Genomic DNA, 8,705 nt, shown 5'->3' on the forward strand with positions numbered 1-8,705 from the left:
TTTAAATTTTGATTCAAGAGAGCTGTACCTCTTATGTAGCTGAGCATTATGAACACTGACATGATGAGAAACAGTTACTGCTCTGCCTCACTGAACACTAGACTAGCCAATAAAGTGTTTCTGACTATAAAGTTACAACCTTTTAAAGTAATAAACGCTTAAGTAAAAAGAATGAAAACGGCCTTAAAGCAACTGAGTTATCACAGTGTCAGAAGTGCTTGAGCAAGAGCTTAGCAACTCAGAAAATAGTTTTTTTTAATTGAAAAACTTCATAGCTTATGATGGAAAAAAATAACTTCTTAACAGGATATTTTAGGGCACTGAGCAAAATGGGTGCAATTTATTTGAAATCGAGCTAGGTATCCAATCATGAATGCCATTACCTACTGCCTTTGCAAAGCATTAGATATTGTGCTGATACTCATATCTTAGTTATTTTTACGGTGCCAGTCGTCATAGTATGAATGCTAAATATGGTGAGATTCTCAGGGTTGTCCATGCTGCATTCAGCTCTCTGCTTGGCAGGTTTCCTTAGTGTGTTTCTTATTTTTCTCTCGTCTGTTTTTCCTTGTCTTCAGTTCTTGCAGGAAACCTTTTGCACAAAGGTGAGTTGTGTATTTTGTTCTGAAAATTCAGCCTTGGGCTTCGTCTTAGCTCTTCTAGCATAAAGTTCCATGGTCAGTAGCTTTTGATCAAAAATGCCTTGTCTCTAGCTCTTGCAAGTTTTGTCCTTGGCACCATTAGCTGTATTATCCTAGAGCAGTGTTTCCCAAACTGTGTTCTGCGGAACACTGGTGTTCCGCATGATGTGAATAGGTGTTCCGTGAAAGAATCGTAATTTTTTTAAAAAAGGTCTTTAAATTTTTTTTGATTTTAAATTTGGCATATTTGAAGCGTAGTTTACAACTCTTTTTGAATTACTATAATTAACATAAAACTCTTTTTCCGGTTATTGATAGATCTCGTATTGAATATCATGGCGTAAAGAGAACGCGGCATGCAAGTATGTTGACGTCTACCCCTTTCGGGCACGTTTCAGTTAGTGACGTCGTACCCCTTCTGCTCGAGGCTGCGCGAACTGCAGCGGTATGCACACACCATTCTCTTTACGCCATGTTGAATATAACATATTCACTCAACACGTTCAAACCTGTGGGTCTTTACCGTGTGTGCAATAAGCACAACTAAACTAGCTTCGCTCGAAACAATATAAATATTTGTGACCAAAAAATTTGACAAAAATCAGTATTTCTAAATATTGTTACTAAACCTAATCACCATGGATTAGTGGCTAAAATAAGGAACGTTGAAACGAAAAGCAAGTTCTTCTGGTACTCCAACTGTGGCCGAAATAAACGAGCAAAATATTGTGACACTTCAAAGTGAGGATGAACAATCGTAGTCTTTTGTTGCTGAAAAATCTGTTAGTACTAGTGAGTTATCCAAGGTGAAAGAATTTCCACCGAAGTATATCAAAAAACAAGAAGAAGGTGTTAAAAGGCCAAAACGAAAGTATGTTGAAAGTTATTTGTGTTTCGGTTTTACGTGTGTTGGAAATAAAGATGTTCCTGATGCGCAGTGCGGTGTGTGCAACAAAATACTAGCAAACAGTTCATTGGCTCCTGCTAAACTTCGTAGGCATTTGGAAACCAAGCATGCTGAATACAAAGACAAAGATATACTTTTTTTCAAGAGGCAGCGTGACTCACTTGGAAATTGTAAACTTTTGATGATTAAAATTGCTAAAACAGACAACGAAAGTGCAACAGAGGCATCTTATCGAGTAAGTTACCATATAGCGCTTGCTGGAGAAGCTCACACTATTGGAGAAACACTTATCAAGCCTTGGCAAAAGATAATTGTAACGTGCATGTTGAGCGAGCAGTCTGGTAAAAAAATTGATGCTATATAGTTGTCAAATAATACTGTTACACGCCATATTAAAGATCTTGCCGATGACACAGAAAAAGAGCTAGTTTGCCAACTGAAAATTTGCCATGAGTATTCATTGCAGCTAGATGAGTCCACTGACGTTTCAGGACTTGCTGTGCTACTAGTATTTTTCTGATATAGATTTAATAATATTATTGAAGAAGACCTGCTCTTATGTGAATCTCTGCAAAGCAACACGACTGGAGAAGAAATATTCAACTGCATCAACAATTTTATCAGAAAGCATGAAATTAGTTGGGGAAAATGTATTGATGTATGTACTGACGGTGCTTGGGCAATGATTGGGAAGATGAAGGGAGCTGTAACGCGAATCATAAAGTGTGGCACCAGAAAGCACTAAGAGCCATTGTGTTCTACACAGACAAGCACTTGCAGTTAAAAAAATACCAGCATATTTGAAAATTGTGCTCGATGAAGCAGTACAAATTATCAATTTTGTCAAATCTCGACCACTTCAATCCAGGTTATTTAAACTTTTGTGTGAGGAAATAGGTAGTCAGCACAAAACGCTTCTTTTACATACGGAAGTGAGGTGGCTATCCAGAGGAAAAGTGCTTGTGAGGCTTTTTGAGCTTCGTAGTGAACTACTGGTATTCTTCACTTCAGATAATTCAGGACGAAAATTTAAGGACTGTCTGACAAATTCCTCGTGGCTAATGAGACTTGCGAATCTTGCAGATATTTTTGCAAAATTAAATGAAATTAATCTGTCGCTGCAAGGAAAGAATGTGACCATTTTTACTACAATGGATAAAATTTCATCGTTAAAAAAGAAACTGGAATTCTGGGCATCTTCAGTAGAACAGAAGAACTTCGACTGCTTCCCTACAGTACATGAATTTCTGACTGAAATAAATTCTACAGTCCATGAAGAAGTTTCCAGCACCATTTTACAGCACTTACGTGACTTGCAGGCCTCTTTATTAGAATATTTTCCTACAACTACTGATGATAATGCTTGGGTATGAAATCCGTTTGTAATTACAGCCAAATCAGTCGGCTTTACTGTGCACGATTATGAAAGCCTAATTGACTTAATTTCTGACTCTGATTTGAAACAAAAGTTTAAGGATTTTCCGCTGAATAATTTTTGGAGCAGCCTAATAGAAGAGTACCCTAATGTGGCTAAACGTGCAGTTCGAGTGCTCCTTCCTTTTGCTACAACTTATTTGTGTGAGACGGATTTTCATATTATACTGCAACAAAAACCAAATATAGGAATAGACTTGATGCTGCGCCTGACATGAGGATTCAACTTTCAATTTGTGATAGGAAAACGCAGAAACATCAATCCCATTAAATCCAAATTTGTATTTCTGTTTATAAAAATAGATTTTCCTAGTAAAAATCTAATTTGTTTGGTGTTTGTGTATCTATAAAAACATTTTTTTAAAGTAGAACACTGTTTTCAATTTAGTCTCTTGCACTTGATTTTTGTACTACTTTATACGCGCTTTCCAGTTAGAAATTGTTAGTTCGTTATTTTAAATTTGTCTTTTTGCTTTGTTTTATAAAATAAAATATATTTGAGCATAAATAATGCAATTTTTTATTTGAAAACCAAAAAAGACTACAAAATAATATTATAAGTGTTCCGTAATAGGCTAAAAAGTGTTCCGTGGCCAAAAAAGTTTGGGAAACACTGTCCTAGAGGAATGCGGGCAGTGTTGCCCACTCTCACATATGTATCATAACTAACACAAATTTGACCCTTGCTGGAGCCAGTCTTACCCATGAGGTGAGAGGCTCATCCTTCAAGTGATTTTTTTCAGGCTGTCTGGAGAAAACCCCCTCTGATAGGTTGCCTTCCCCCATGTCCTCACCTCCTGGGGAGTTTGTTTGTTTGTACAGTCACTCAATCACAACTGCGGTAGGAGACTTGCAGAACATTTCTTCTCTACTCAGGAGCCAAGAAGGTTTTGGAGGAGGGAAAGAGAGCAGCCAGTACTATTTTCTCAAGAGAGGAAGGGGAGGAGAGAACAAAAATTGCCCAGCAGCTCAGGGTGTTCCTGCTCCCTCCCTTCTTGTGAAAAATGGGTCAGTCTTCTCTCTGCTCCTCTATCCCCCCCTTTCCTCTTCTATAATGCTGCCATACCAGGCCTGGGATGGAGGAGAAGACAGCCCTCTTGGAGTTGCCCTCTCCCAAGGCCTGCAAGAGGGGTGTTTGTGAAGATCCACTGGAGCTGCCCCTCCTCCCAGGTGTGTGCGTGTGCACGCGTGTGCATCTCTCTCTCTCTCCCTGGAGCTTTTCCTCCAACTAGGTCTAGATTGGGATGAAGAACCTACACAGGAGGAGCAGAGGTGTGCTGGGAGTAAGGGGCACATATGGGTTTGCGATGCAAGAGGTGTGCAGAATTGTTGTGTGGCTGGGTGTGTGGAGTTGATATGTAACTGGGATAAGTGTGAGGACTGGGGATTTGTCACAAAATAAGTTGTTTTGGGGTTGGGAGTGCAATGTTAATGTGGGGGCTGGGACATAAAATTACTTGTGATGGCCAAAATTGTATTTCTCACTGTAAATTGGCAATGTGAATTGACACACACATTGGAGGCGGACAGGGGAAGTTAAAGTCAGAAGACAGCTCAGTAATCATTAAAATTAAAAAAAAACAACTTACAATTTATGAGACAACCTCATTTTTGAACTTTTGGTGTTTGCGGTACTATGCAGGTATCTTGATGGGTTGTGAATGGAGACCTGATGTTATCAGGTCCCATGTCATTGAGGGCTGAAAGATGAAGGTTGGGATTTTCAAAAGTATTCAGTATTGGTCTTTTGCCATTGACTTCCTACAGAGCAGAGTTAGGCTAACTCTGAGCACTTCTTGAAAATGCCAGTTGAAGACCAGCATTTTGAGTTGGTAGAGTAAGTGAATAGAGACAGGTCATGGAACAACATTGTGATGTGCTCTTGGTGTCTTTTCCTGTATTCTGTACAGTTGAGTTTCTGTGCTGCCTTCACCTTCAGCCGCTGATCCAGCGATTTAGAATGGCCCAGTCTGTAGGTGACTAATACATGGATTGCTGTGGGCACATCTTCATCAGTGGGAAAGTGCGTTGATTATATACGTTTTGTGGGAAACTGGATGTAACAATCCTCCTCCTTTCAGTCTTGTGACTTGAAGAAATTGTTTCAAGAAACATCCATGTATTTGTATACAAGACAAGAGGGAACATGGTGTTGAAATTTGAGACCATCAGTCTAACTTAAGTGCATTGCTGTTTTAGCAAGATTGCTGTTTTAATTAATGTGATTTTCAAAATGCTAAAGGAAATAAGCTTGTGTTTTTTCATGATTATATAGAAAAGCAAGATGAAATCTCAAGTTCTAGGGAGCCAGTGTCATAATAGCTTGGGTTTACCTACCTGGATTTGAGGTGCAAAGCAGCTATCAAGTGGCTCCTTCACTATTAGTTATACAGGAGAACTATTGGAAAAAACCTTTGCAATCTTCTGAATCTCAACTGGAAATCAAAGTTGATGATGCCCATGGCACTCTGTAAATTGTTTTCAATATCTCTCTTTGTAGGATTTCTTCTGGGTCAGGTATAGGAGCATCTTTTTTTCTATATCAGGACTCAACCGTGGTTGAAAAGATTGTGAACATAGTTTCCTGCAAGTGATATAGCACTGTGCACATGGTCGCTAGCTTTTTAGAGGGTTAGTCTTAATACAGTCACAGTTTGTGCAGCTCATGTAGTATGTTTCTATCTTTGGAAAGGCGGTAGGAGAGTTTGCTGTAGTGTAAAATGTGTTCACTTTAATTGAGCGAGTACTGGGTGGAGCTTTTGATTAAAAAAAAGTCAGTATAATTATTTTGAAATGTGCCAGAATTTCAATCCTGGAAACTGAGGATGTCCACAGGTCAAATATGAGACAGGAAGTGGCTATACATGTTTCTCCCTGTCTCTGCCCTGCCAATGAGCCTGACCCTAGCTCTGTTCCTCAGGGGCCATCTCTAGGCCTGAGTAGGTAGTCTGTTTTTTGTAGCTTTTCAATTTTTTCCCCCTTTAAGATTGTGAACAGAGGTGTCAGATATGGTGAACCAACCAGTCTGTCCAGTTGTCTGTTACTTAAGTCAGCAAACAGGCATCTGATGATAATTATTCTAGGTAATTAATTATAGATTGATACTAGTGACCTAGAATTGGTTGGCTGCATAAACTTCACTACCAATTGTCTGACCCATCTAGTTCTCCACAAGGGATAGAGTATCTCAGTGGAATGAGGTCCCCACACTTCTTATTGCTGGAGATATATAATACAACATTCTAACTTTCTCCTCCTTGGTTTTCGTTTGCAGAAATCCGCTATGCAACAGTATATTGGATGAAAACTGAGAAAGCAATCCAGGTCAAAGATATGCCTCCTTGGACAGGAATGGAGATGCCTATGGCTTTTACAATGACACCATACAATCAACAGGGTGGGGGATTCTGGAGATCAGAGCAGGCTATGGGAGTCAGTCCATAGGCAATGAATGCCTCATGTATGCAGCTGGCTTTTTCCAGGGCTATCTCCCAGCTCCATAAGTACCTTTCAAGTTAGCTTACTCCGTAAGTACCTCATTTCAGTGCATGATACTGCCAGCTATTTCTTCAGGTCTCTTCACCCTCTCTATTTTGAAACATATAAGTTAACTATAAGCAGGGCCGGCTCCAGGCATCAGCGTAGGAAGCAAGTGCTTGGGGCGGCCAATTCAAAGGGGCGGCACTCCATCCGGTATTGGGGCAGCACGTGCGGGTCTTCTGTGGTCCCTGATTCCCTCACTTCCTCTTTGAGCTGCTGCCGAATTGCCGCTGAAGAGGAAGAGAGGGAGGACCCGCCGCTGAACTGCCGCAGAAGAAGTGGTGCGATTGAGCTGCCGCCGAAGTGCCGCCGCTCTTTTTTTTTTTTTTTTTTTTCCCCCGCTTGGGGCAGCAGAAAAGCTGGAGCCGGCCCTGACTATAAGTGTGGCAGTTCAAATATTTGTTACAATATTAACACTTATCACCTTCCATCCAAAGATTTCAAAGTTAGTTTGTTTTTTAACAAAGAGTCTCACAACAGCTTGGAGAGAGAGATGAGTATTAAACCTATTTTACTGATAAGGAATTGAACCACAGAGATTAAGTAACTTTTCTAGAATTCAACAATTGGAATGCAAGCCAGGAGTCCTGTCTTGCATTCCCCCCAAGTAGATCACAAATGGATGAATTGGTCATTCTTTAAAAATAGCTCTTATGGAGGGATACGTACATCTTCCCTTCCTTTCCTTGCTCAGATGCTGAAAGAACCCCAGTTAACATAAAGCAGTGGTTCTCCCTTGGGACATGTGCATAAGTCTTCCATGTTGAAATCTGAAAACAAATGGGGGCATCTCAAGCTGTACTTTCTTCCCCATCTAACTGCCTGCCACATTAATCTCTGTGCATTTGGAAGGTCTGTTCTCCAAGAACCAGCATTGTCTGAATTTTCTCCCATAAGAGATAAGTAAGTCTCTATATGCCCTCGTTCTCTTCTTTTGCACACAGCTGTGACCATGCAGCTTAACTGCCGCTTTTAAAGGCTCTCCTCTTCTGATAACAGCAAGTGGAAAGCAGAACAGACTGATTATTTAGCAAAATAATCTAAATAGACCGGCATGCTCTATTTCACTCAGGAACACATAGGGAGGTTCTATGTTTCAGAAAACTATGAAAAAACATTTATGATGAAATAAACTCAGAGGTGCTGATGCTCTTCTACTATATCTTATCCTTTACTCTACAGACTAAAAAAGTATGTGTCCTGCTGTGCTTTTTCTTAACTTGTTTAACTTGTTATAAACAAAATGACTTGCAAATAAAGGAGAATCAGCACTTCATCCCCTCTCCCCCCCACATACCCCTCCACTCTTAAAAGGAAATAATTTGGCTATTCTTGTGTTCATGTAGTAACCCTGGACACTGATTAAAATGAGGACAATTTTTTTTTAGCAATGCGCCCAAAAACTGTGCATTACCTGGTACTATGGGGAGGGAGGGAGGGGGAAAGTAGTTTCTTTTATAATCGCTTTATAATCACAGTTCAAATTTGGTGGGCACTACCTGTTAAATTCCTTAATACTAACTAGTTGTATTCAGACTGGGATAAAATCTGTCATTGCTTGGCACAGAAATGGCTCTGAGTTCTTTCGAAAACCCTTGTTTTATAAACGAACTGAGAATTATTGGCCCAGATCTTCAAAAGCAGGTGCCTGAAGCTAGGCACCTAAATCCATATTTAGGCAGCTAAATAAATGTCCTGACTTTCAGAGGCACTGAGTGTCACAGTTACAGGGCTGGCTGCACCTCAGATCCCTTCTCTGGTCTCTGAGTGCACCCCCACAGGTAATAGCCCTCATGTCCTTACCTTTTCCAGGGTGGAATCCTGTAATGCTCGCTTAGACACGGTCCTGGGTTACAGTATCTGTGGATCAGCTGCACTTATCCCCGCCGACCTGACTGGGTTTGGGTCTCCTTGTACTTCCTTTCAGTGGCAGATGGAGAAATAAAATTGAGAGGAGTGCTAGGCCTCACTTTGCTCAGCCAATTATAGAGCAGCTCCAAATCCATCACACTGAGCACCTACATTTCTCATTTATTTCAATGGAACATGATAGGCCCCAGAGAGGAAACTTTAAACCTGAAATATCATTGGTCAAAGTCTCTCTGGTATGATCTCACCCAGCCTGCATCCTGTCAGTGATGCTCCTTTTCATTTAAAGAGGTAAATTGAAATTCTCCTTTGGA

At 40.3% G+C, this 8,705-nt stretch overlaps 1 pseudogene; it reads left to right on the plus strand.

Annotated features, from left to right (window-relative positions):
• The first annotated feature begins 1,428 nt into the window (after positions 1–1,428).
• LOC113405392 lies at positions 1,429–3,253 on the plus strand (annotated as a pseudogene).
• Positions 3,254–8,705: the final 5,452 nt, after the last annotated feature.

The sequence above is a fragment of the Terrapene carolina genome, unplaced genomic scaffold (assembly GCF_002925995.2).
Source record: "Terrapene carolina triunguis isolate 2854851 unplaced genomic scaffold, T_m_triunguis-2.0 Scaffold35384, whole genome shotgun sequence".
In the NCBI taxonomy this organism is placed as follows: domain Eukaryota; kingdom Metazoa; phylum Chordata; order Testudines; family Emydidae; genus Terrapene; species Terrapene triunguis.